The 25,693-nt window shown below is 38.6% G+C and overlaps 1 protein-coding gene across 2 annotated transcripts in view; it reads right to left on the reverse strand.

Moving 5' to 3' along the window:
- Positions 1-287: 287 nt before the first annotated feature.
- The window catches only part of NRIP1 (nuclear receptor interacting protein 1), a 195,691-nt gene continuing 170,285 nt past the window's right edge, over positions 288-25,693 (reverse strand). The window contains exon 5 of one of the 2 annotated variants that reach the window (XR_009960998.1): positions 288-316. The gene's annotated coding sequence lies outside the window, so the exon portion shown is untranslated. Of the gene's footprint in view, positions 317-7,756; positions 7,780-25,693 lie in introns of those variants that run through there. The other variant, XR_009960999.1, reaches the window with a different exon arrangement.

The following is a 25,693-nucleotide window of genomic DNA, read 5'->3' on the forward strand; positions in this document are numbered from 1 at the left end:
AATTCAGTTCATTGGATACAGAGGTGAGATTTGATTTGTGGCTCTAAAGAGCTTAAAAATTTCAGACTAACAGTTAAACCAGCTGAGCACACATACATCTACATACAAATGTGCAAACATACAGAGTAACAGTTTTGTGCAAAAGAGATTGCATACTATGTAGTCGACTTTTACTTACCAAAGACATAGACCTGTCAGGTAGGCCACAGCTGACAGACGTGCTCGCTGGAGTGCTAGCTTGGCTGCTGATACTGATTGTATCCTTAGCTTCTTGATGTTCTGGGACAGGCTCATACAGGCTGTCCATTGATCCTTCCTAAAACAGATTTAAATGTTATTAGATATACACCTGCAAACACACACACAAAAAAGTAAGACTTTTCTATGCTTTGGAGCAGAGAGATTACAATTAGAGAGATTTTCCTCCCCTATCTTTTGAATCTCTTTTCCCTCCCCCCTCTAAATAGAATAGATTGCTAATAATAAGTGCCAGAATACTAAAATTTGTAATATTACAGCATAGATTCTACAGATTGGCAGGAAGAAAGCTGAGGGTACAGTAAAAACAAACAACACCTGCTCAGAAAGGGTAAAATCAGGCATATATCTCCTCCCATATATTATGTGAAAATTTCAGTATATATATATATATAGTTAATATGTTTTCTTGATGGGAAAAAATTAACCTGATGCAAATAAGTTAACTCTAGGTCTTAAAAGTAGAGGGAAAGAGCGCTGCCAGTTTCCAGAACCTGATAGTAATGATTCAGACCCCCTCAAATCATGTGAATGGCTAAAAATGCATTCAAAATATATTCCATTTGCATTCAAGCTTTTGAACTCTGTGTTATATTATACATTCAGGTTCTTTTCTCCAACCACCAAGAACATAAACATTTTAACAGAAACTGAGATTCTTACATTAATCCTACGACTCCAAGAGCCAAAGATTTTAGATACACACCACCATCCCATAGGTCAAGAGTTAAATGAAACAGATGACAAAACCAAAGACACTAAGTAATCTTCCTAGATTCTAGATGTTGCCACTTTGACTTATATTGAATAGTCATTTTCCCAGTGAATCTTGACCACTGATTTTAACTGCCTTAATTAAGGAATAAATCAATTTTACAGCAGTACTACTTACAGCAGAATAACACCAGTGAAGTTAACAGGGCATATTATTATATAGTAGCATTTATCCTTCTAGTACAGGTGATAAACACACAGATATATTTGAAGCAATACAGTTAATATGCTAAAGCTTTACCGTCTACAAAGGACTCTGAGATTGGATAAAGTCTGTCTAGGATTAGAGGAGCAATATTACTGGCTGGTGAAACAGTAGTTCAAAGACACGACTGACTTTCTTTACTGCACTCTTTAGCTTCTGAACCTCCCCTGCTTCAGTCTACTACAGTCTTAATAGGCTCAGATAAATGTTGTGGGAGAAATGTTGTAAGTTAAAGCTCTTGATAACACTCGGGTTATATACCGGAATTCATTCTAGGAACTAATGATTTAATACTTCCTGGAGAGTAGGACCTGCCTTACAAAGCCCACCAGGTACTGCTGGTGCTCCTAACAGCCAGCTAAGCCTGAGGTCTGGCTATGCAACTGCATTTATTTCTGCATGGCCCAGCCTGAATATTAGGAGGGTTTTGTTGTTGAGCATCTCCATTTTCTAGAAAAGAGTGCCCACTGTTTGCAGAGAAGGCATTGGGTAAGCATTCTTTCAAAAGCTCACATTAGAAGGAAAGTTGAACCTTTGGGTTATGGAAATGTGATACTGGCATATACAGCAGTCAACCACACTCAGTTTGTATTCAGATCAAAAGCCTTTAAGAGCTTCTCATATCTGAGAGAGCCATTTTTCCTCCATACATCAGCCATCCAGTACAGCCTACATAGTTCAGGCGAAAGTGGCTGGCATGCTACCTGACACACAAACTTTCTAGGACTAGACTGCAGGAAATACTGTGTGTCTCAGTATGCAAGACTTTTTTTCCTCTCTCATTCCTTCTAAAAAGAATTTGTAGAGTACCTCTTATAAAGATGCATGTATATCTTTTCTTAATCCTAGTTTCTACAACACAGAATTTAATCAAACACTTCTGCTTGCTCAAGGAAGAATTCAGGAACTTGGTGAAGAGAGTTTTTAATTCTGAGACTGAACTATAAAAGAGAGAGAGAGTGAAAGAGAGTGAAAGAGAGAGAGAGCACAAGAGAGAGCAAAAGAATGAAAGTAAGAAAGGAGAGCCTTCATTTTGCAGAAAAAAGATTTATTTGCTAGCTTTTTTTTTTTTTTTTTTTTTTTTTTGGGGGGGGGAAGTGGACTTTGAAAGAAATACTTTCAGGGCAGTCCAAAATATTTCACTTAACTTGACATTTTCTTGCTTCCTCTTTTTTTTTTCTGACATCTATTTTTATGCCCCCAAATTTAATGTCAATAAATATTTTCATTTCACATTGCAAAGACTAAAAGTCTTGTTTAAAAAACTATCAGTATGAAAAACTTCCACAAATACTATCCTTTTTTTTAGTCATAACTCATTTGAGAGCACCACTGCGTTGTTAACTTCCTAAAACCTAGTTTTTCACTACTGTTTCACCCATAAGTCACACACAAAACAAGTTGCTTGGGGATATTGGGAACTCTTTGGATACATGGAGATACAAGTTTCTTTATCTGGCAGAATAAGACAAATAACTGAAAAAGGGAATTAGGAAGTATATTGGTGAGCAAAGGATATAGCTAGTCTGTGGGCGGTTTGCTAGGGGCACAAAGCTCATTCAACAAACCATCCTCCAACCCCCCTCCCAAACACACAACGAAAGAAAATACTATACAGACCTGAGCTGCTGTAGATTTAGCATTTAATCTTAACTCCTTTCGTAGTTCTGAGCACACTAAATAGCATAGGGTAATATAAGAAATAGTAGAAGAAAACATTAATTTAATTCTGGAAGAGTTAGTACTTTTGCTTTCTCCTGCATGGGATGCAGAAGACTTTTTAAGCCCTTTGCATCAGGAGTTTTAGGGCAGAAAACATCTCAGTCCAGAGGTAGAAGAAGATAACTGTTTGCAGTTCTTTTCTTTGTGAAACATCACTATCATGGTGTGCAGAGACTACATCGATCGGGGTGCGGGAAGGAACATTTAGTAAGGCAATCAGGTCATTCTTCAACTCATAGATTAAATGTAAAAGCCTGTGTATGGTGGGGTGACTACAGTTCAGCTAAGGAGAGCAAGGAGTGTGTGAAGATGATTACATGGGAAGTACCACACTTGAGTGCTCAGAACTCTTTTACTCACCATACACTTCAGAGGATGCTGTTCACACATTCAAGCAACCCTTCTTAGTTAAAACATATATTTCCAAGTCAAATCCATTTCTAAATAACATCATGTTCCTCTAGCCATAAGAGTATTAGGACCTTTCTGTTTTCTCTAACATTTCTTTAATATATGGAGGCGCTAATTAATATACCAATTATACCACTTTTACTAATAATTATTTTCTCTGTATCTTTCATAGTAGAAGCCTTAGTTTATTGACAAGGGCTATTTCAGTTTATAACATCAGATGTAAAATATTTTACATTGTGCTGTCAGCAATACACATCTTTACACCAACTATCAAGATAAAACACAAAAATAATTACTTCTATGCTACTAAAATTTGCTAAGACAAACAGACATCTCCTCAGTACTTAACTTTATGTTTTACTAGTAAAACTGGTAGTTAAGAAGCTACCATATGGAAGAGAAATGGGAAAATGAAAGGGATCTTATTTAGCTTAAACCGTTAGATCAGTGCTCAACTTGAATAACTGAGCATCCCTGTGATTAGGCATGTCGTATCCTTTCCATACTGCGCTTCTCTCACTGATTTCTGACATGCAGGATGTTGGCAATTCTTCAGTATCTGAAATTCTTCCCTGTCTTCCTCAACTCCACTGTTCATTGGGAAAGAAAGTAGCACCTAGCCTTGCATAAGGATGTTTTTCATGTTCCTCAACACCCACTTTCTTACGGAAACTTTACTGGAATTCAGTTTTCCTTGGAAATGGAAATACATCTGGCTGCACCTCTCAGTAAATTAAATGATGGGCAAGAATGATCCAGGCTGCTGTAATGAGATCATCTGTACTGCTAGCCCACCAAAATAGTCCCTGGCCCACACTTACCTCATGCCAACTGTTATGGCTTCCAAAAAACTCTTTAGCACAGCATTAAAACAGCAACATCTACAGGCAGGTTGCATGCAGTCACCCTGTTTTGGAGCACAATGCAGTTTACTAGAACAGCCACAGGTTCTTCTGTGCCAATGGTCCTCAATGCCTGGAAACTTTCCTGGACATGCTTCATTAATAGAGTTGTAGCCTCAGTGCTTCTTGTGTGTCCAAAAGTAGAGAAATATCTAAAAAGCCTGTAATTTGGGCTAAGTTTACACCCTTGTTCAAAGATAGTCCCATCAAAGGAGACCCTTCTGCTGCTTCCGGGGTAATGGTACAAGATTAATAAAAGGATATCCTCTCAGAAGAAGAAGAACTCAGAGAAGGATTAACTGGTGATGTTGCAGGTGAAGGAGTGCTAGCCCCAATGTATATATCCTGGATATTACAGACATGATCCAGGAAAATAATGTAGGAGATATTTCTAACTTAATTAAAGGACCAGACAATAATATCTTTTATATCTTAGATTTGTAGGATTCTGCCATTTATTAGGCAGGCTATCAAATTAAGTGTTCTAAAGACAAAAATTCCTGCAACTAATACAGAAGAAGTGCTTGATTTAAGCACCTCTCTGTATATTGTCCATCATGCTGTGCTGTTCTGATTTAATCCTCTGACAAGCTAAGCACCATAAGATGGGCAGGACATTGCAAGTTTGGTAACTAAGATTAACATTTCATCATGGGATGTTTGTGCATTAGACCTTTTTATAAATGAAACAGGGACACAAGGTTTTGAAGAAGAATCTAATTTGTCTGGAAATCTCTTGAGATCAGTGCAATGAGTCTAACGCAAAATTAATCTCAGTTGAGAAGCCAAATTACTCTGAAATTAACTCAGCACAAAAGTACTGCTAGGGAACCACCCCATGCTCTTATTAGGAGATCACAGGGCTCACAGGCTACAACAGGCTGGAATAATTTCTATCATCTGCCTCCCTGGGAAAGACAGAATCCAGTCCAGGCTGCCAGAGCCTTCTGATTCTTGGGTGTCTTCAGCCTCCTTGTCATCACCTGCTGGACAGGCCCATAATGTTATGCATTGTGTTAGCACAAATGAATGCTGTTCCTTTAATAACCACTTCTTTAATATTCCACTACTTTGTATTAGCCAAAAGTCTAGTCCAGTCCTGTTTTTAAATAGAATATTATTGGCATTCCCTCAAATTATACTTTATTTCACCCAACAGAGTCAGGAAGGTAGAACATTATTGTCTAATATTTAAAAATATATTTTTTAAAAATATATGCATATGTACGTACACATTCACTTGTTGCGGTATAAAGTCCTATCATTTGGTCTCTACGTGGGGAGAATACTTTCAATGCAAACACTCTTTTTGAGGGGGAAATCTCTGTTTTTTCTATGTCTGCTGATAGTCTAATGTTCTCTTCTGAGGTTCCAGGTTCAGTAGTTCCTCCAGATGTTCACTAAGTATAAATCAGCAATGATTTCAATTCATCAGTGATTATTTACATCTACAAAGGAACTAATTCCTACAGTGTCTCTAAAAGACGTTTCTGAAGCCTAACTATTCTGCTGTGGTGCATAATTTTTCATGTGCCTCTCTTGAACAGAAAAATATCCTCATAGCTTTTTTTGCTATTTGAACCACTTTGTTGCCAGACTTTTCTCGGTCAGTTCACTGATGGAGTAAAAGTGATTAGTGTACATCCTGGACCAGCTCATTTCCAAGCAGACAATCTAATTACAGAAAACAACTGCACCGGCACATGCATAAGGAGGAGTGCATGCACAGAGCTCCAAGTTTTATGAAATATAGATCTACGTTTATGATTTATGGCTTATCTTAAGACAGTTTCTGATAACGAGAGATGTTTTGCCAGGTGCTCAAAAGATTACTAAAGCGATCAGAGTGGCTCACATGGAAAGCTTGTAAAGAATGGAGGTTATCTTCTTAGCATCAATCTTTAAACAGAACTAATTATTTCATTACAGAAACTATCATGGCACTAGCTTTCACTTGTCTGAACCATCCATTATTACTGCAGTCATTAGGTCTTTCACAAAACCTCCAGCTGCTGCACATCCAGTTTAAGAGAAAATCTGCATCTTGACCCACTCTCACCTACACAATCTATCCCACATTTTGTGTAAATGCTGTTTCCTCAACTGAATGCTCAGCAACTGCTTAAAAACTAAACCACACAGAAGACAAGAAGCTGCCCCAATGGAACAATAAAACACTAATTGAACAATTCCGTCCTAAAGAACTGCAGAAATTAATATTTTCAAACTGTTAGAGTGGGCACCACACAACCACTGTTCACTGATCAAATTCATAGGTATTCACATTAAACTGTGATCAAAAGTATCATTGAATTTCCATATAATTACTTTTTATAAGAGGACTTGTATAATAAAATTCTAAAATACTACTGTATTTTACTTTAAGTACTATAAAACAGCTTTTAATCCTTACTGTCCTCTGTGCTAACACAGCATTAGCAATCAGGAACAACAGTTTACACAAAGTAGTTCCCCTAGTACTTGAATTTTTGTCAGTGCAGTTTGAATATTGATTTTTACTTCTCTTTCTAAACATTTGGGAAAGATATTCTAAACATTTGGGCAAAAGATGAAAAAAGGGCAAACAGATCTACCGTGCTTTGCAAATACAGCAAATATAGTCACTTAACAGTCACTACTAATACTGAGCACTGAAATAATACCTGGCAGGTGGTTAAGCTTTGAAAACAGAAGCAGTTTCTGTGGATTTCCTATCCTGATTTTACTTGTTCATTCTGACCAGTTGTCTTGGGATAAGAAAAGAGGAAAAAGGAAAAGCAATAAACTAAAGAGATCAACTCCTCTGTCCTTGGGTGAATATAGCCATATGACTGGATTAGCCCAGATGACTGTGTATTCATGCTTGGCTAATAGAAAACTAATGCCAGAAAAGTTGTAATAGCTCTCCCAAACTACTTAGCGAAGAAAAAAGAGGTAGTAGTACCTCAAACAAAACAGCTTAAAGCAAATTATAGCATACACATATTTAATCATTTTGACATACACATGAGACTTTTTACTGTTTTGGGGTCAAAAGTCTCTTGTTAAAATCTGTAAATTTTTGCAGTTGTCACAGCGCAAAGCACATTTTCAAACATACAAATATCCCTTTTTCTTTTTCTACTTTATGTGGTTTACTTCATTTTATTTTTACTGGATCATATTTTGCTCTGTAGAAAGTCTCATACTTAAGTTTTTTACTAAATGCTAGAGAGACTCACCGCCATTACACAACCCTTCATATAACACCTTGAACTTTTTTTCTTTTTTCCTTCTAAACACACCCACTAATTCAGTTTATCAACTCAGTCGCCCGCCCGGTAAAGGAAAACATGTGCACATAGACTTACCAGAGAAAAACAGAAAAGATTCATGTTGTCACTGAGATCCACTCCAGCACCCCAAAATTCTGCTCCAGAGAATCTCCCCTGCACACTGCAGCTCCTCCTTGCCCTCCCAGCTGTTTGTACGTCTCTCCCTGGAGATTACTGCAAGATAAAATCCCTGCAATAATCCACGGGATTCAGAGCCCATTATCAAATGAGGCAGGCTCACCAATGCCACTACTAACTGTCTTCTGAATTAAAGAACAATGTTTACCAACAAAATAAAAACGTGGTCTAACTGATTATGATAGATTCAGGAAATAGCCTCTTAAAGATTGTTGTTCCCATTTCGTTCATCATCTAATAGACATTAAGCTACTTCTGCCTAAGATGACTGCAATGTATAGCTAACTCTAAGGCAAACCTGCTCGACTTTCTCATGATTTCCAATAATAAACAGAAATCCTTGGGAAATGCCAATTTTCTATACAGCAAAATTAAATTATAAAATACAGTAACTACTGCTGACTACATTTTGAATTGGTATCTTTCATAGGGACCTCGAAAGACAGACAAATACATGCCGAGATCAAATTAAAAAGAAAAAGAAAACACTCACTGTTTGGAGTTGTACACTAATATTACCAAATCAGTAACTGACATGCTGACTGCTTGATATTGCAGATTAGGTAATTTAGCTATTAGAAAATAAGGCAAATCTGGAAATTAAAAAAATGATTGTATTCAATAATTGAGTGTATTGAAAATACTGAATGTATTCAAAGCCGACCCATAGCTTACAATGAAAGGTATTATACCTTTCATTGTATATGTGCAGACAGATGAAGGATAAGCAATTGTAAAGAAAACCAGTAGCCTATGTCACTAACTGGTATAAATCAGCAAAACTCCATCAGCCCAAAGACTTCACAGCTATTCACCTGTAATGGAGAAGAAGTACAGTCTGAGGAAGTAATAACGACATTAGTACTGTGAGACTGAAATTGTTTCAGATTATGAAACACCTAAAACTAGACTGATTTTGGAATAACGTTCTCTTCCAACCCACCAATTAATTTCCCACACCTCTTCTGTTAATACTTTGACATTTGGAATAAGCAGTAGTCAGTACCAAAGAGACAAGCTGAAATTTACCATAAATGAAGAGGTGCTCTCATTTTTGGATGGAGATCTTGATTTCCTTTCTCTGGGCCCAGAGCTTCACATTTGTAAATGTCAAGCATTTCTTTATTGCTCACACTTCTGACTACTTCAGTTTCTTCAAATCATTTTGCAGTCTGATCCTGCACCCTAGTGATTTTGAAATTTCCATTTTTTGCCAGGATGAACACTTTTTACTACAACTTAGTTTCTACCTGGAACAGAACCCCCAAAATGCACATACAAAGGCACATGCATACATATACACACACATACACACAGAGAAGATGGATACCATTCAAGATTTTAAATATATATATCTTTAGTAGGTGCTTTAGTTATTTACTGTGAGATGTATAAAAGTCTTCCCAGGCCTCCTTTTCAGTTGTTTTTTTCAGGTTGGTTTCACATATTGAAAAAGTAGGACTTGGCTATGAAGAGTTTCATGAAAACTGTTATACATAAGAAGCCAATTACATGGGAGGCTTCTCATTTGCTCCTAAAAGCCCAAGGAGAACTAACACATTTTGTCAACTACCACCTAGTGACACTTTCCTAATATGATTATACAAAAATAGGCATATAAGAGACCTAGTTGATAACAGATGGGCTTGCATTTGCTTTGTGGCTTGCTCACTAGTTTCCTTTCGAGGGGGCACGTTCTTACCCTTCCTGCGCCTCAGGTTCTCCAACTGGAAATACTGAAATAACAGCACAAACCTCATTTGCAAAATACTGTGAAAGTGCACCCTATCCCAGCTAGGGAGAATTACTTTTCTTCCCCCCCACACAATGCATATTAATATCTGGAAAATTCTAGGAGGACTGCAGGACTAGTAAGATGACAAGAGAGAACCAAAAACTAAGTAACTCAGGCGAATGTGATTCAGACTATTTTAATCTCTGGATTTTGGAGTTGTGGCTTGTGCTGACTTTTTGTTCATTTGTTTGTTTTGCATATTTATCAGAAAACCTTAGGAGGAAGCTTCTTTTATGCCACAGCTCCTGAAGATAAGAGTAGCTGCGAAAGCACAGCTCCTATACTGCATTATTCCATTCTCATTTTGCTTATATTTGCAGACAAAAGAATGAGGATAATTTAAAAAGCAAACAAATTAAAAGATTAAAAAAAACTTGAATCCATACTTTTAGACATACATATATAGCAAGCAAACATGTAGCAAGGCTTTTGAAAACGTGGAGTTGTACATGGGAACTTTTTGTAACAAGCAATACCCATCTGGAAACTTTCTATGGCATTTGACCAACTCTTACTATCCACTGAAGGGATAACACTGATACTCTAGATGTAACAGATACTCTAGATGCAAGCCACTAAGGCCCTAAGACTAAAGGCCTCAAATTTGATATTACAGGTTTTTGAATACTTACAATAGTAAGACTCTTATGAAGAGGTAACATTTTAGACGTCTGCTAATTCATTGATAAAACCATTTCTAAGGCCCAAGTCCGCTGATAGGTCTAAACTATAGGTGAGACAATCCTTAGGGTTCCTGTCCTGGACTAATGGAAAAAATTGTCAACTGTGAAGAACTACCTACTATAAGAATTAAAGATGCAACAGCTAACAATTGTTTTTTCAGGATGAACAACATAAGTGGAATATTCAATAGGAATTCTTAATACCACTTGATATGACAGCTATCAGCAAAGAATTTGAGTTAAAAAAAAAAGTAACTGAAAAGAAAATAATTCAAAGGTAAAACCCAGTGTTGTGAGATCTGCGTACATTTTATCTTGCATAAATAGAACAACTGCAGCAGCAGCATTCCAGAACAGCAACACTACACTACAAAAGCGTTAGACAAAACAGTTTTACCAAACAGGGAACATTTGAACCTTCACTTTCTAGCTCCAAAACTTCTGTTACTGTTAGCATTTAATTCTCTTTGTCCATTGCTACACAATTTCTGCATGCTTGGGCTCTGCATACATGCAAGTAGTTCAAATACCTTAAAAAGGAAAAAAATCCCCACAAATCCAGGCTTTCATATATTTAGGTTTCTGTTCCTGCACAATAAAAAGATTGCACAGCTGAGATCTCCAGGCATCCTTGGCCTTTTCAAAAGGCTGGATTTCAACTGTGTATTCAGAGTAAGTACAGCATACAATCTAGCCTAGTATAGAAACAGTCAAGGTCAAGTCATGATTCAGGTATTCACCATTCAGTCTTGGCTCCAGACTCTCAATTCTATGCAGCCATTGGTGCAGTTTCCATCTGTCACAGCAAAGCTGTGTGACTTATAGATTTCTGTGGTTTGCTGAACAAAAAATAGTATATTCAGTAGTATTTAAGCTAGCAAATTTTAGTCAACCTGGAACTAATACCCCTCTCTCTTCAACCTTCTCTTTCTCCCCACAGCACATCTACCCTCACTGAAAAAGTGCATCTACTTACCTCTGATCATTGTCTATTTATCATCTGAGTATTTGCATAAAAATTTAAAACTAAGAGAAACAATGCTACTGTCTCATAAAGTATTAGTCTTTCACATATAACCAAATTACTATATGATGTGACATATTGCTCTATTTGATGCACATAAAAAGTTGAATTGTTTCTTTATCATGAGCTCAAGGTAAATGTAGTGAATTGCTACTATGCTCCATAGGCTATCCTAGTACAAATTGGAGGATCCAGAGATTATAAATCAGTTAGAGGCTTCAGCTGGCTCTCTCATTTCTTGGGAGAGAGAATGTATATCTGCTTTCAGCAGGTGTGTACCCAATTCACTACATATTCCCTAACACGAGGGCAACATATGTAGGTTGCACATTGGATAAAGCTCCTGCCTCATTTCACCTCCTTCTGTTTGTTTATAAAAAGCAGATGACAAAGCAATTCTGTGCAGAACACTTTCCGCGTTGACCCATTACCCATGACCAGTGCTGTATGATAAGCCACTATTTGAGCCGAGGAAACTGTAGTCAAAAAACAAGTTTAACACTTTCCATCACAAGCATCCCCTGAAGATATCCTGAATGTTAGAAAGTTCCATTTCAGACCACATGCACAATAGTAACTTTGAGACAGGAGTGTAAATTCCAGAATGTAATGTTCCAATCACTGCCTCTAAATTACATCTACTTAATGGTTTGGAAAGGACCCATGAAGTACTAACTAAAAATCTGATTCTTTAAACGTTATTGAATTTTTTTTTTTTTTAGAATCCCCTTCACTTTAGAAACAGCTTCTTCATTTCCTCCATTCACATTCAGCAGCTAATTAAAAATTGTTAGGGAAAGCGCTTCACAACTCCCTCCATCAAATTGCAATGTTGCCCTCCACTTTGAAAAGACAATTTTACAGATGCAACATTACATCCAGTAGGGCAACTTTTACACCTTTGCAACAAAGACTTACAACAGAGTTCAGTTAAACAGAGAAAAATTACTTTAGGCTCACTCAGAACAAATAACCTTAACATTTACTCCAGACCAGAAAATCAAGCAAATAAACACATGAAGAGCCAACATGCTATAGCTCAAAATCAAACAGACGAGTAAGATGCTTTCACAATTTCCAGAATCCTAGTGAAGGCCTATTAAAGTCTATGGCAAATTTCCCATCAAATTCAGTGGAATCAGAATTTCATGCACCTTCTCCAACTAACTAATCATATTTAATCACAACATCATAAAAGTACATGTTGTTTCCCATGCAATTTACTGTCACCTCATGGCTATGCCTTGAAGCTAACATTCCTTTTAGGAACAATAATCACACTTTTCTTTCTCCCATCCCAGAAGATTTACATTCTTTTACAGCAGTTATATTTTAATCGAAGGAAAAACTGTATCTCTATTGCCTAAAGAGGAAATGTGTATTTTCTAAATGGAAGGGCCAGATCCTCTGCTGTATAATTTTACCAAAACTCAAAGAATCTGGCCTATACATTCTTTATTGCTATCTAATACTAGTTTGCACTAGTGAGAATGGCTAACTTTTATCGTCAGACCAATTTATACATTACCAGACAAACCTGGTGTCTACAATGAATTAGGGGTATAGGAGTCATTATCTTCCAGGAGCACCTTGAAAACGAGATGTCTAATCTCAATATTGTAAGTTTTCTGGTTAAATAAATCCCCTGTGCTTAGTAATTCTGTGCATTTATAAAAGAGATGTCAACCCTCCACCTCCTTAGACCTTAGAAAACATTTTAAAGCCTCAAGGGGATTTGAATCCTCACTAAACAGAATTGATTTCTGTACTTACTACTTAGTATTCTTAATCACACAGTTCATGCATTTTTGTTATGTAATGGATTGGGAAATTCAAAGAATCAGCCTGTTTTGCAAACATTTCACTTCCCATCACCTCAATCTCCTTTAACTTTAGATGGTATTTTTTTAATAGCAAGATGACAGTCTTATTAAGCACACACCACTTGAAACAGCTCCAGACAACTAGCACTGCCCTCTAAGTCTGTAGCCACCCAGGTCTTGTGCAAGTATTTAAGAGCAGAATTTTGAAAGGCCAGCAGAGGTTTTCCAATCCACTCTGCAAGAAGGATTGCCTCTCTGCTTTTACCTTTAAGGATTTAGGTTAAGGACTTCAGGCATCTATTTCTTTATTGAGAGCCTGATCCATAGCTAAATGAAGCCAAAAGGAATCCATCTACTGATCTGAGAACTTTTGGCAAGCTAATTCAGGATTCCTTCACCAGTTTTTAGGTATGGGCTACATTCTTCAGTTGGATACAATTTGAAGACAGTCTTTCTAACCCATCTTGCACCTGCTCCTTGCTGCCACAGCCCCAGTCCCACACACCTGCCTATCTCCAGGAGATTAAGTACCTAAGTAGACTAAGTAGATGGCTGCTGAGAGCCCCAAGCTCCAAGTGAAACAGAAAAAAAAACAACTGGCTCATACAGCCAGGTAACTGCAGAAGGATAAAGATAACCTAGATGAAGAGCCTCTGAGCAGAACGTACTATTTCATCCATACTGCCATCCTATCTTCAGTCTTCTGGGCAGGAGCTGGTGCATAGCCAGCCAATTAAAAACTTGCATCGGCCTATATTTGTAGACATAGCCCCAGATTAAAAATCCCCTTCTGTACTTCAGGAGTCTACACTGAGACTCTTGGGTCCTCCCTCTGCTCTCACTGCCGTACAAATCAGGAGTAATTCACTGGAAGCCAGGGAAGCCACACTAGCATATACAAAAGAAAAACTAAAGCCTAACAATTTCATTTGTAAGTTTCTAGCTTATGTTTTAAGTTTCTCATCAGGTTTGGGCAAGTCTCATTCTTTTTGGAAATCAAAATTAGGGACTCAGAAATTGCTTGTCAGGTTTTTTTCAAATATCTCATGGATCCTTAGTTGATTTAGAATGTATTTGCCATTAGTAATCTGTTCTCTTACGAATTATTCCAGAAAAATTCTGTTGTACAAGCACTACAATTTGATCACTCTAAGTTAGAATCAACAGCTTTTCAAAACCATTCTCCTGATAAAAAGATAACTCTTCTTTTAGACAATCAGGGAAGATCAGGAATCCATACCAGCTGTACGTTAAAGGCTACACAGTTGTTATTGTGTCAAATAAAACTTTTATCTAATACTCTGTAACTTAAGTTTTAATCCCTGCTTAGTAAAATACAGCAAAATAGACTAATGATCTAGACCAGTTCTGGAGCATGGGGACAAATGTATATGGGAAGGAAAAAATTGCTTAAATCATAGTGGTCTTAGAATTCAGGACTACAAATACACCTACGATCTGAAATCAACCCAGGAGGGAATATATGCTACTACACAGCACATGTTCACATCTTTAACATACTTTTTCCCATATTACTCTTTTTTACGCAGCATAACAGTTCAATGCTGTTTGGATAGACCCATTACATACTTTGGAAGTTACTCTGGATAGACTTCTAGTTGGTAGATACTAGCAGAGCTCCATATTTTTCATTCGAGTTATGCCAGTTCATCCAATGTCACCAAACAGTCACAACAATGCAGCTCATTTTTACGACTGCTATATTTTAGAGGCAAGGATACATCCACTGCCACGGCGGCAATCTGAGCTGTTTACATCTATGTGCATGTGATTCGCAGAGCCTCCAGCTTGGAGTGTCCTCATTTTTGACTAGCCATGACCCTGCTATACTGTCTTATTGCCTCTCCATGTGTTACAGCACTTTCTTTCCCTTTTACAAACATACCCTGCCACGTGACAGTCAATCTGTATTTGGCTCTTAGATTTTTAAAAAAGTGGTAGCCCCCATTCCCTTTGGTGACCCACACCAAATATGCCCCTTTTGTACCCACAGGTGGAGAAATGACTGGCTTTTATTAAGACAATTGAATATGCAACAGAGATTGATGTTAAGGGGAAGCAATCTCTACGTTGCTGTCAGGACACATTACAGGAACAACCCATAGGATATCAGTGCATTCTAAAATGTCTTCTTGAGAAACAGAAATTTAAATTTGATTACCACATACCAGTAAAAAATTGCATCAGCTACTCACTGTCTGCACCACTCACATTAAATCCAGGCTTATACAGTGGGAACTGCTGATGCCATCTGCAGCCCTAGAATAACCTTGGCAGTACACCAGCATATATTCATTCCTGTGGAGAACAGCCTTCGAAGCTGTAGCTGAGCCCTGATGGTACATCAGACTGCCAAATTGTCTCAGAGTTAGTAACTGGATATTATCACTCGTTTTAAATCCATCCTAGTTAAACAAGGTGCTTAGAGTTGGCAATTCCTGAAACTTTATTACAGTTTGAGTAAGTGCCTTTTTTTTGTCTCCTCTAAATTTAACAGAACACCAGGCAAGTCACCAAAAGTTTACAGTGGATAGCTTGAAAACTGGAACATAAAAGAAAAAACATTATAGAAAAAAAAATGTTGAAATCTCAGTGTTCTGCTTTAGATAGAATAGGGACTTTCTGCAGAATTGCTATTGTCTTAGTGAATTACAGATGGATTGAGAGGGGGGAGAGAGGGGAAATTTTACGAAGCAGTTTCTAAGTTTGCCTTGTACCTGTGTAGCCTAACTTTTTGTATCTTTGGAGAGAAAGGAAGGAGTCAAAGAGCTTCTGAGGAAGACTGGCATCCAGAGATCCCAAAAAGGCTACAGACAGCAGAGACAGTTACAGATCAGACAGGTACATCAAAGAGTGACCCCCAACCCCCTGTGACTCCCCTGTTCTTATATCACTCAAACTCTTCAAAGTAGGATTCAATAGAATAGATGACATTTTTATCCCAGATAACTATGGAACTGCCAAGATTTACCGTAACTCTATTGAACACACATATGGTCCAACAACCTTTTACTTTAATAATGCCTGAAAGCAAGCACTGTAATGCCCAAGAATAAGTTCCAAATATCTACATGGAATAGATTAATGAATCACACGCATTGGTTTAGTGCTTCAGAAGCAGTTTTTACTCAATATACTCACTGTATACTAGGACTTCAAAGATGGTTCTGTTAGATGTACAACCCAGCTTCATCTTTGGTAGTTACATAGTACCATTATTATCACACCTAAAAGCTCACAATCTTTAGCATATCCTTTGAACATCCCTGTGACAGGAAAAGTAGTATTATTACTCTGTTACTACACAGTTAAGTCTATTGCCTGTATTACTGAAAGGCAGTTGCGTACATGCCATCTAAGTGTTGCTGAAAATCAAATACTTAAACCCAAAACACTGACTTTCAAATCTGCAGTTAAGTTGCTTCTTTACCCTGCAGGTGCTTGAAGATGCCTAAAAACATAAAGTCTGTCCATGAAGAGATCTAAACACTGTAGAAATCTTGGCAGAGTTGGGCAGTTAGACTACTATCCCACATTTTAGTCTAACAGGGAACCATAATTTATGCATTTCTATTCCTTTCTTACTTCAGTGATTAATCTGATTGTTTTCTTCAGAACAAACTTACCCAAATGAGCTTTGTACAGAATAAGGATGGAGAAGTGAATGGGACTTCCTCCTCTGCTATGTCTTACTCAGTAGCCCACTGACTGGAGCATCCATTCTTAGTATGGGGACTGGGTTCAAGTTATTCTCTTCCTGACTTCTGATCTTCTTCTCTTCTGTGTGATTTCTTTAACCACCAGGCAAGACATCTGTCTGGCCTGAGTTCCTCCTACTCCAGAATCTTAAACCAGCTGTTCTACTTCATACAGACTAAGTGTGTATGTGTGAGCATGTGTGTGTTTGCAATTGATTCTCTGGCCTGGTTGCTACAGCAGTCACTTCCCAAAGAATACAATTGGACTATCCATGCCCTGCTCTCATAAGCATTAAATATTTATTTAGTTCAATGGAAAAGAAATGAAAGTTGTTGCAGCAAGTAAAAAACATTTTGGAGAACTAGATAAATGCGCTCAGGCAAAGAGTCTGCACAAGGCCAGAAACCTGAACTAGACTCCCCAGAGCTGTAGATTCGTATCTTATGCACTCAGTGAAGATATTTGCTTTTCCACAGAATGAAACAGAAAATAGTTTAATTCCCCAGTAGTTTGCATACTCTGCAGTATATGTAGTACAATTATTGTCCTCTGATATTATTATCTTTTCTGTATAACTTCTGGAGGGACAAAGGACAGCAGGCATCTTTTCCTCCCTTGATGCTTACCTCCTTTCTCCAACCTCTGGGAACTTACAGGCCAGAAATCATCAAGAGCAAGGAGTGTGCTACTTCATAAAGAAAACAGAAAATCCAAATGCAACGATGTAGTTGTAGTTCTTGCTACTACAAGCGTAGCACCAACCACTGGCATGCTACATCGTTTTGTCAATAGCACCTTGCAGTAAAACCCCAGTCAGATTGGGGGTAGGGGAAATCTTATTTCAAAGAGAATGATGATGCTATGTGAAAACTGGATAGAAGAGAATAAATGTGTGTAGGTGTCCTAGCCCAGAGCTGGGAACTGGTAACAAATTATTAAGGGATTAGTTAGTCAAAAAGAAATAACAATATAACAGCTAGTTAATATTTCCAGGTGAAGCAATTTATTTCCTCTGTGTGGCATGTGAATAAAACTCATGTTTAAATTTTGACTTTCATTTCAGTTGTAGTGTTATTACTAATGGGGGGGGGAGTGAACAACTTTCCAGTTCTTCTAATATATCAGCTAGATAAATTGTTAATACTTAAGAACTCCCCAGGCAGTAATGAATGACACAGTTTTCTGTGTTATCCCTGATAAAGTTTAGGATATGGAAAGCAGTGTAATCCTCTTTCTATACTTTCCCATCTGTGCTTTAGAGCTACCATAGTGAATTACTACACACCAAAGCACTGCTTCGGATGCAATTTCGTATTTTCAAAGCTGAGATAATTTTACTCCACAGTGTATTTTTAATCTCTATAAAAAGAGTAAAATATTTAAGGAAGCCAGGTCAAGTAAAGCTGTTGAATTTAAGAGATGGATGGTAGCTTTCAATAAAGTAGAGCTTTCATAAAGGTTGCTCTGAATACAGAGCTAAGCCAAACTAATCACTTTGTTTACAGAAAATCTGCAATGCAAAGTGTTAAGATTTAACTCAATTGTAATCTTCTATTAATTATAAACCACTCTTTATGCAGGAATAGATGCTGACAAATATAGCTTGAGGCACTCTTTTAATTGTACTTTACGTGTGCTATTGCTTATGCTTAATGTCTTTGATTCAGCTTTAATATTGCAGATTGAATTTACTTGGTGCATTTTTGTCATTAACCTGCTCAGTCACGGTTAGGGCTCATTTCTTTCTCTATGAGAGAAGCTTAAGTTTTCTGCTGGATTCATCCACATTTTATCAGACATGCATTTTGCCTGTTATCTAATCATCAGGGGTAAAGGGACTGATATAGTAACTATTGGAGTCAATTGACTGACTCAGTTCAGACTATGAGCATAAGCAGCTGTTCAAGTGTAGAAGTGAATGCAGAGAAAGAATCTGATTTAATACACTGTTCTTTATATTGGCATTTTTCTGCATCTGTATTAAAATCTACCACATAACATTCAATAACACCACAGAAACCCAGGCAGTCCAGTGTCTTCCTCCGGTCACCATATGGTTGTGGAATAGCTGGTTAATGTTAAACCTCAGCAAAATTGAGATTACACTTACAGGAAGCAGAAGATACTTTGAAGGCTCTGCAGCCACAGTGCAGTATCTACGTATCTAACATAACCATAAATCATCAAAACATTCTGTTAGAGAAAGGGTTCCTTGGTAAGTCTTTGTTGTTTTCAGTTCCCAAACTACAACTTACTACTACTCTTATGCCCTGGGACTAGCCAGTAGATTATAGCCCATCCTACTGAATAACCTAAACCTAGTTAAGCATATGTCTGTCACCCTGCAACCAGATTCTAGCAACCCAGCACTTTTCCTGAGACTTGATACTTGCTTCTAAGACCACTGAATCATCAAACATAAAGTTAGAGCTCCTGAAATGAGGGTGGAAGCTTTGGTCATGCATTCTCTTAAGTTACCTGGGGGAACCTGAGGGTATCAGCAGCTGGAGCTGGCCTGTTGACTGTGCCTGGAACAGGGCCACGTGTGTGGATGAGTGCAATTACTGGGAGCCAAAGCAGCTGTAGGAGTACAACAGCTCTGCAGAACTCTGCGCACCCTCTCAGCCCCTGAAATTCAGCCTAGTTGCCATAGATCTGCAGGCTGCTGGAAGGTACTGAGCTCTGTTGCACGGTGATACAGCACTACCATGCCTCAGAGGAACACACGCAGCCGATAGGGAGCAGGGAAAGAAACTCTATCAGGGAGTCTGTAGATTTTTCTGTGGGAACAGATAACCCAGCTCTGCTGAGGAGTATGCTGACAAGGAAACAGCTGCTTCAGGCTGTGTATGCCATTAAGAAACTTCTCCTGTTCATTCAACTTTCTCTAGGTCAAACACATACCTGCTGCCGGGATTGCTAAGGAACAGGCTCCTGTCTTCATCACTCTACTCACATGCACCTGCTCCTCCAGTACAGTGTGGAATGGATGGTGAGTAAAGGCAGCCCCGGAGGGAAAACAAGGATTTGCACTCACTGGCAGGAAGAGTGACACACGGAACTGAAGACAATCTGGTAGCAATAGAAAACTAGCCAGTTCGGATGAATTATAATTGCATGCTGTTGAAAGAACACTGAAGTTGCAAAGCTATGCTCTTCTACAGATGAATGTGTTGGAAAGCTCTTGAAAGGATAGAAATGCCTGAATATAAGCTGTCCACGTGGCCTTAATTTTACCCCCTTTGGTAACACATGGCACATGTGACATCAAACGTGTTGCTAGTGATCCTAGATATCACTTAAGAGATTCAGGGAAGATCAAAACCTTGTCTCTAGGAGAAAAGGAAAGCTCACTTCAATGCTGATGCCTCCAGAGATGACAGAAGGAGTTATCATAAGCATGAAATGGTCCAAGAAAGGGAGAACTGTTTGCAACAGCCTATTTCCCTCCTCACTTCCCTCCTCCAGAAATCTGATTTTAGCCTGCACTGTTCTTCTTCCCTCAGCAAAGACCCACCTCTCCAGAGACAACTGTTAACCTCGCTGGGTATCCCAGGGAGCCTCTGTAAAACAGAATGGAGGAAACAAAAAAGGAGGAGGAGGACCTGGCTACTCTTCCACAGTTTAACCTAAATGTAGTTTCTTAAAGTTAAACAACAGATGCTCAAGTTCATGACACATTCTAGAGGCCTGCTTGAACTAGGGTAAGTGTTAAAGCTTTCCAAAACAGGTTGCCAGACTTTCTGATAATGGAAAACGAGGCAATCTAAAAATATATTCTACCAGTTACTGCTACAATCAAGTACAGTTAGATCATAGCATGTTTTGTTAAATGCTAAAGCAGCTTGTCCTGACATGATTAGTGCTTTAAGACACTGATAGAAGAAGAGGTGTTTATGAATATTCAGAGGGCTGCCAGGACAAGCAAAACATGCAAGCAGATTGATACAAACATTCTTAATAACTGTCAACCAGACTCAAACAAAAATAATTCATGGTTCACAGTCCTGACCTTTTGACTTTGCAGCTATGATACTACTTGACTATTTGTAATTTATGTTAGTGCTTTGAGCAATGATGATACAGAGGTATACAAATAGAAATCAAGTAGGTTTTAGAAAGCCCAACTAAAAGTTAACTGTTTTTTATAACTTGTTGATTAAAGAATAGGTATAGGAGAAATTAAACTTGGTAACAAATATAGAAGAAAATACATGGCTTTCTTAGTGGAACAGTAAAAGGAGTTAGCCTTTCAGTGAATTCTTATGTTAGACTTGAAATCTTTGTAAACAAGATAATTGAGATATTTTGGAATTGAGTATTCTTATAAGTTACTAATGAAGTAATGCTGAGGTTTCAGAGAAGTACCAAGTTACTCTTTGTATAACACTATGACTCTGCTAACATCGGGATACAGGAGGGATGTAAATAAAATGCTAAGTATCCGTAATACGTTGTGGAGCACCAAGCCAATGGCTGGAGCACAAGTAAACTGGGTGATTTAAGCATAAAAGCAGTAGGGTGTTCAGTTAGAGGGTGAGCTGTTTCTATAGGACAACATCTCTGGCATGTCTTTTGCAATCAGAGTAGTTGGAGTTGATGGGGAGCCAGGGGGTTACTTAATAGTAAGAAATATTTAACTGGCCTATCATTATCTAACAATAAACACCTCTTCACTGTAGGTTGGGATACAGACAACCAAAGATTCACTGTGAAACTAGAATACATGACATGACAGCTGGAATAATGTTTAACAAAAGAACAAAATGACAGGTAAAAAGCTTTTGATAAAACTATGAAAATAATTCTTTTTTAAAGGAATTCCTGTGCTTTCTCTCAAAATGCTTTCCAGGAAATACTTATTGGCTAATCGGCTCAATGATAAGTTATTAAGGGCACTAGTCTATTTTTCTCTCTCTTATAAGAAAAAGAAAGCAATTAAATGACACAGATGTCACTTTTTCTCATGAATGTGTCCAACTGTGCCAAAATAGTATTACCCATAAAAGACAGTAAGCAGCTGAAAACATTAATGTAACCAGTCACGGACAGATTACAGCTGGGCTCATGAAGAAACAAGAGCAACAAGAAGGGAGGGAGAGGAGGCACAAGCAAAGGAGGATACAAGATCGCTTCATTCATTTCCTGCCTTGAGTTCAGCTGCAGACACCAGACACAGTTAGTTTTTCGCAGCTTTGTAGAAACGTCAAGAGTGTTGAAAATAACATCCATCATTTCACCAAAGGGGACAGGAATTTGACCCTACCCACTCATGCATTGGCCCACAGAACTGGCGGTGTATGTAGGCTGTGTGTGTATATGTACTATATTACCAAGACTATGTCAGAGGCTATTAGAGGGCTTTCAGAATTGTGTAACGCTCTCCGAGTGACTCCTTCTGTTCTTTGGAGATGCGATGTCAAAGGGATAGTTAGCCCCAGACAGACCAAAGAAGCTTTGAACTTTGAATGCCTTCATGTTGGTTAGTGCTGAGTTTTCTACATAGCACGTACAGCCAGGCCATATACAAGTTAAATAAATTGTGGTTAATCAGTGGCAATCTTAATTAAACTTTTGCTAACCAAATTTAGTTAATCGTTCAAAACACATTTGTGAGATTTTGCAAAATGAGCAGCTTACCCTCCACCTTTGTGAAATTACTGTTAATCATTCACTAATGTCTGCATCATCCAATTTAAACCTCTCCCCTGTGGTTTTAGACTTCTTTCTGCTTGCTAATCCACCACAGGGGAGTGATATGTAAACATGCAAATGTATTTTTATAGGTTTTTTCTATTTATGATGGTAGGTTCTATCAAGCCATATTTATAGCCTCACCAAGAATTATTTATAATTCATTTGCCTCACATTCAATTGAATTAATTTAAAGGTATAATTCAATTTAACAAACACGCATCTCAGTGTACTGAGCAGTAAGACATACTGCAGTTGTTCAGGTATCCTGCACTTCATCCCATCTTTCCCTTTTCTGCCAGCCTCTCAACTCAGTAGTATTCTTACATATCAAAGCAAGTATCATGCTAGAAAACAACTGACCAAAATAAGACAACAACAGATCTTTAACTGCCACAGCCCATTATTGGCAAGACAGGAAAGAACACACACATCAATGTGATGCAAGTTCAATCCACTTTATTATTCTGCTTATCTAGCTTATATATCCTTTCCAGCGGGCTCACGTGTTCACGCACTTTACAAAGCATCGCTATTGGTGTCTAGCATTGTCCAGGTGTATCTGCTCAGTCTCTAATTGGCTGCTGTGTCGACTCCCTTCCCAGGTGCACATACTTCTGCTTATCTTGGTTTCTCTCTCTAATTGGCTTCAAGGACTTCTTCTTCGGTGACCTTGAACTGCCTGTTGCTTATTTCAGCTCTTCATACTTCTGTAAAATAGCCAGGGCCCTGACATTTAACTTCAAAGCTGTGTAACTTACCTAGCTATCCAAAATTTCCCTAAATTCTCCTTCTCCATGAAGACTATGCCCTTTATTGTACAACTCTCTATTATAAAATTCAGTTGATATGAACTACTGCACTCCTGCTCCTACTTCTGCTGAAGTCCATTATAGACAACACTTTCCTGTGATTTACACCTCATTATAAAAATCAAATTTCTTGGCTGTCAGAAGTAAATTGACTGCAGCAAGCTGAAGGACCTAGCTTCCTGACATACAGAGTCATCACATTAGCCTAAGGGTGTAACTTTAAATGTGATGGAAGGATATCCTATAAATACAAAGCCCTCTTGGAAAGGAAAAACTGATCATTGGGTTGAGTACAGATAGTGCAAACTATCTCTTTTCTAACTCTAACCACCTGCATGGGCTGAGCCTTATCCCATGCCCACAAGGCATCAGCCAGATGAAAAAGTTCTCAGGTGAGAAACCCTTCTGCAGGGTACTGCTCCTTTTGTCAATGTTTTGGAAGCCCAACTACTGCTAGAGGCCTGGGCACCATCTCTCTCCTAACGCTAATACTAGTCTTAACCGTACCTCTAACTATAACCCTAAAACCATGTATGGGCTGCTCCGTAGCTCAGGACTTTACACCATGGCTGAAATGAAAACGTTTTCAAGAAAGAAAACATTTTTCAGCCTATCCCTTTCCCTTGGCACCCTAGAGGCAATCACACTCCACCCAGAGCTGTAGGATTTATTTCTCTCCTAATTCTACATCTAGTCATATTGCTAACCATAATGGTTGATGGGCTCAGCTAATGGGCTCAGCTTCAGACAAGGATGCAAAGCCATGCCCAAGATGAAAAAGTTTCCTGAGAAGAAATATTTTGACAGCCTATCCCTTCCCTTAGTAACCTCTTTGCAGCCCTACTCCAATGAGAGATCTAGGTTTTGTCTCTCTCTCTCTCTCCTAAACCTGACTCTAGTTCTAAAGCGAAGGGTGAGCTGAGCCTTAACCCAAAATGTCAGCCATGGCCCAGATGAAAACAGTGTCAGGAGATAAATATTTAGCAGCCTAATCCTTTCCTTGACTGCCCCTTTGCAGATGAGCTTCAACAGAAGCTCTGTGCTTTGTCACTGTCCTAACCCTAACCAAAAAGCCAGCTGCCATCATGGGCCCCCCCTTTACAAAGGACACACCATAGCCTAGATGAAAAACCTTTTGGGGAATAATATTTTTTTGTAACCTACCACACTTCCTTTGATAGCCCCTTTGCTGACCCTCTCCAACAAGATCTATAGACTTTGCCTCTCTCCTAACCCAAACCACAACCCCAACATTACTGCTGACTTCAGTTTTAGTGCAGGATCCCCAGCAGTGGCCCAAGTGAAAATTTTTTCTAGGAAAAAAAAAAAGAAAAACCTTTTGAGTCCTATCCCTTTACTCCCTCCCTTGGTAGCCCCTTCACAGAACTACTCCAAATGAAGAACTAGGCTTTCTCTTTCTGCTAACCCTAACCTTAGCCCTAGAGGGTAGCCTGAGCCTTATGCTAGGAGGATACTCAGCCATGGCCTGGAGGAACAAGGTGTCAGGAGAGTAATATTTTTGTAGACCACCACTTCCCTTGGTATCCCCTTTTCAGCCTTGCTGCCAATAAAGCTCTAGGCTTTGTCTCTCTCCTAACCATAACACTAATGCAAAGTGTGTCAGAGGGTTCAGCCTTACCCCAGGATCCCTGGGCACGGACAAAATGAAAAAGTGTTCTGTGAAGTAATCTTTCTGTAGTTCATGACTTCTCTTGCAGCCCCTTTCCAGCCCTAATCAAAAAGGAGCTCCACACTTTGTTTTTCTCATAGACCTAACCCTAATTCTAACCATCACAAAAGGTTCAGCTTTATCCCAGGATTCCCAGGCATGGCCCAAAAGAGAAAGTTGTTAGGGTTATAATCTTTTGTAGCCCACCACTTCCACTGGAAGTTCCTTTGCTGACCCATTCCAACAGGAAACCTGGGCTTTCTCTCTCTCCTAACCCTAAACCTATGACACCCAGGAATAGCCCTAATTAAAAAAAAAATAAATAATCAGGACAGAAATCTTTCTGAAGCCTACCATTTCCCTTGGCAAACTCTTTCCAGTCTCATTCTTACGGAAGCTCTAGCCTTTCTCTCTCTCCTAACCCTAACTCTCTTCCCAATCCTATGTTTTGGCTGGGCCCTAGGACAAGACACTTGGGCAATGTCCTAGACAAAAGAAATTGTCAGAGTAGCAACTTTTTCTGTAGTCTGTTACATCTCTAGCAGTTCCTTTGCATCCCCACTACAAGATGAGCCTTTCACTCTCTCCTAACTCTAATGCTCACAATCACATAGGGCTCAGCCTCAGATCAAGACTCCCAGGCATGATACATATGAAAATGTAGTTGGGAAGAAATCTTTCTGTAATCCACTCCTTGGGAGCCCCTTTGCCACTCCACCCCATTTGGAGCACTGGGCTTTGTCTTT

Source organism: Rhea pennata, chromosome 1 (assembly GCF_028389875.1).
Source record: "Rhea pennata isolate bPtePen1 chromosome 1, bPtePen1.pri, whole genome shotgun sequence".
Taxonomy (NCBI): Eukaryota; Metazoa; Chordata; class Aves; order Rheiformes; family Rheidae; genus Rhea; species Rhea pennata.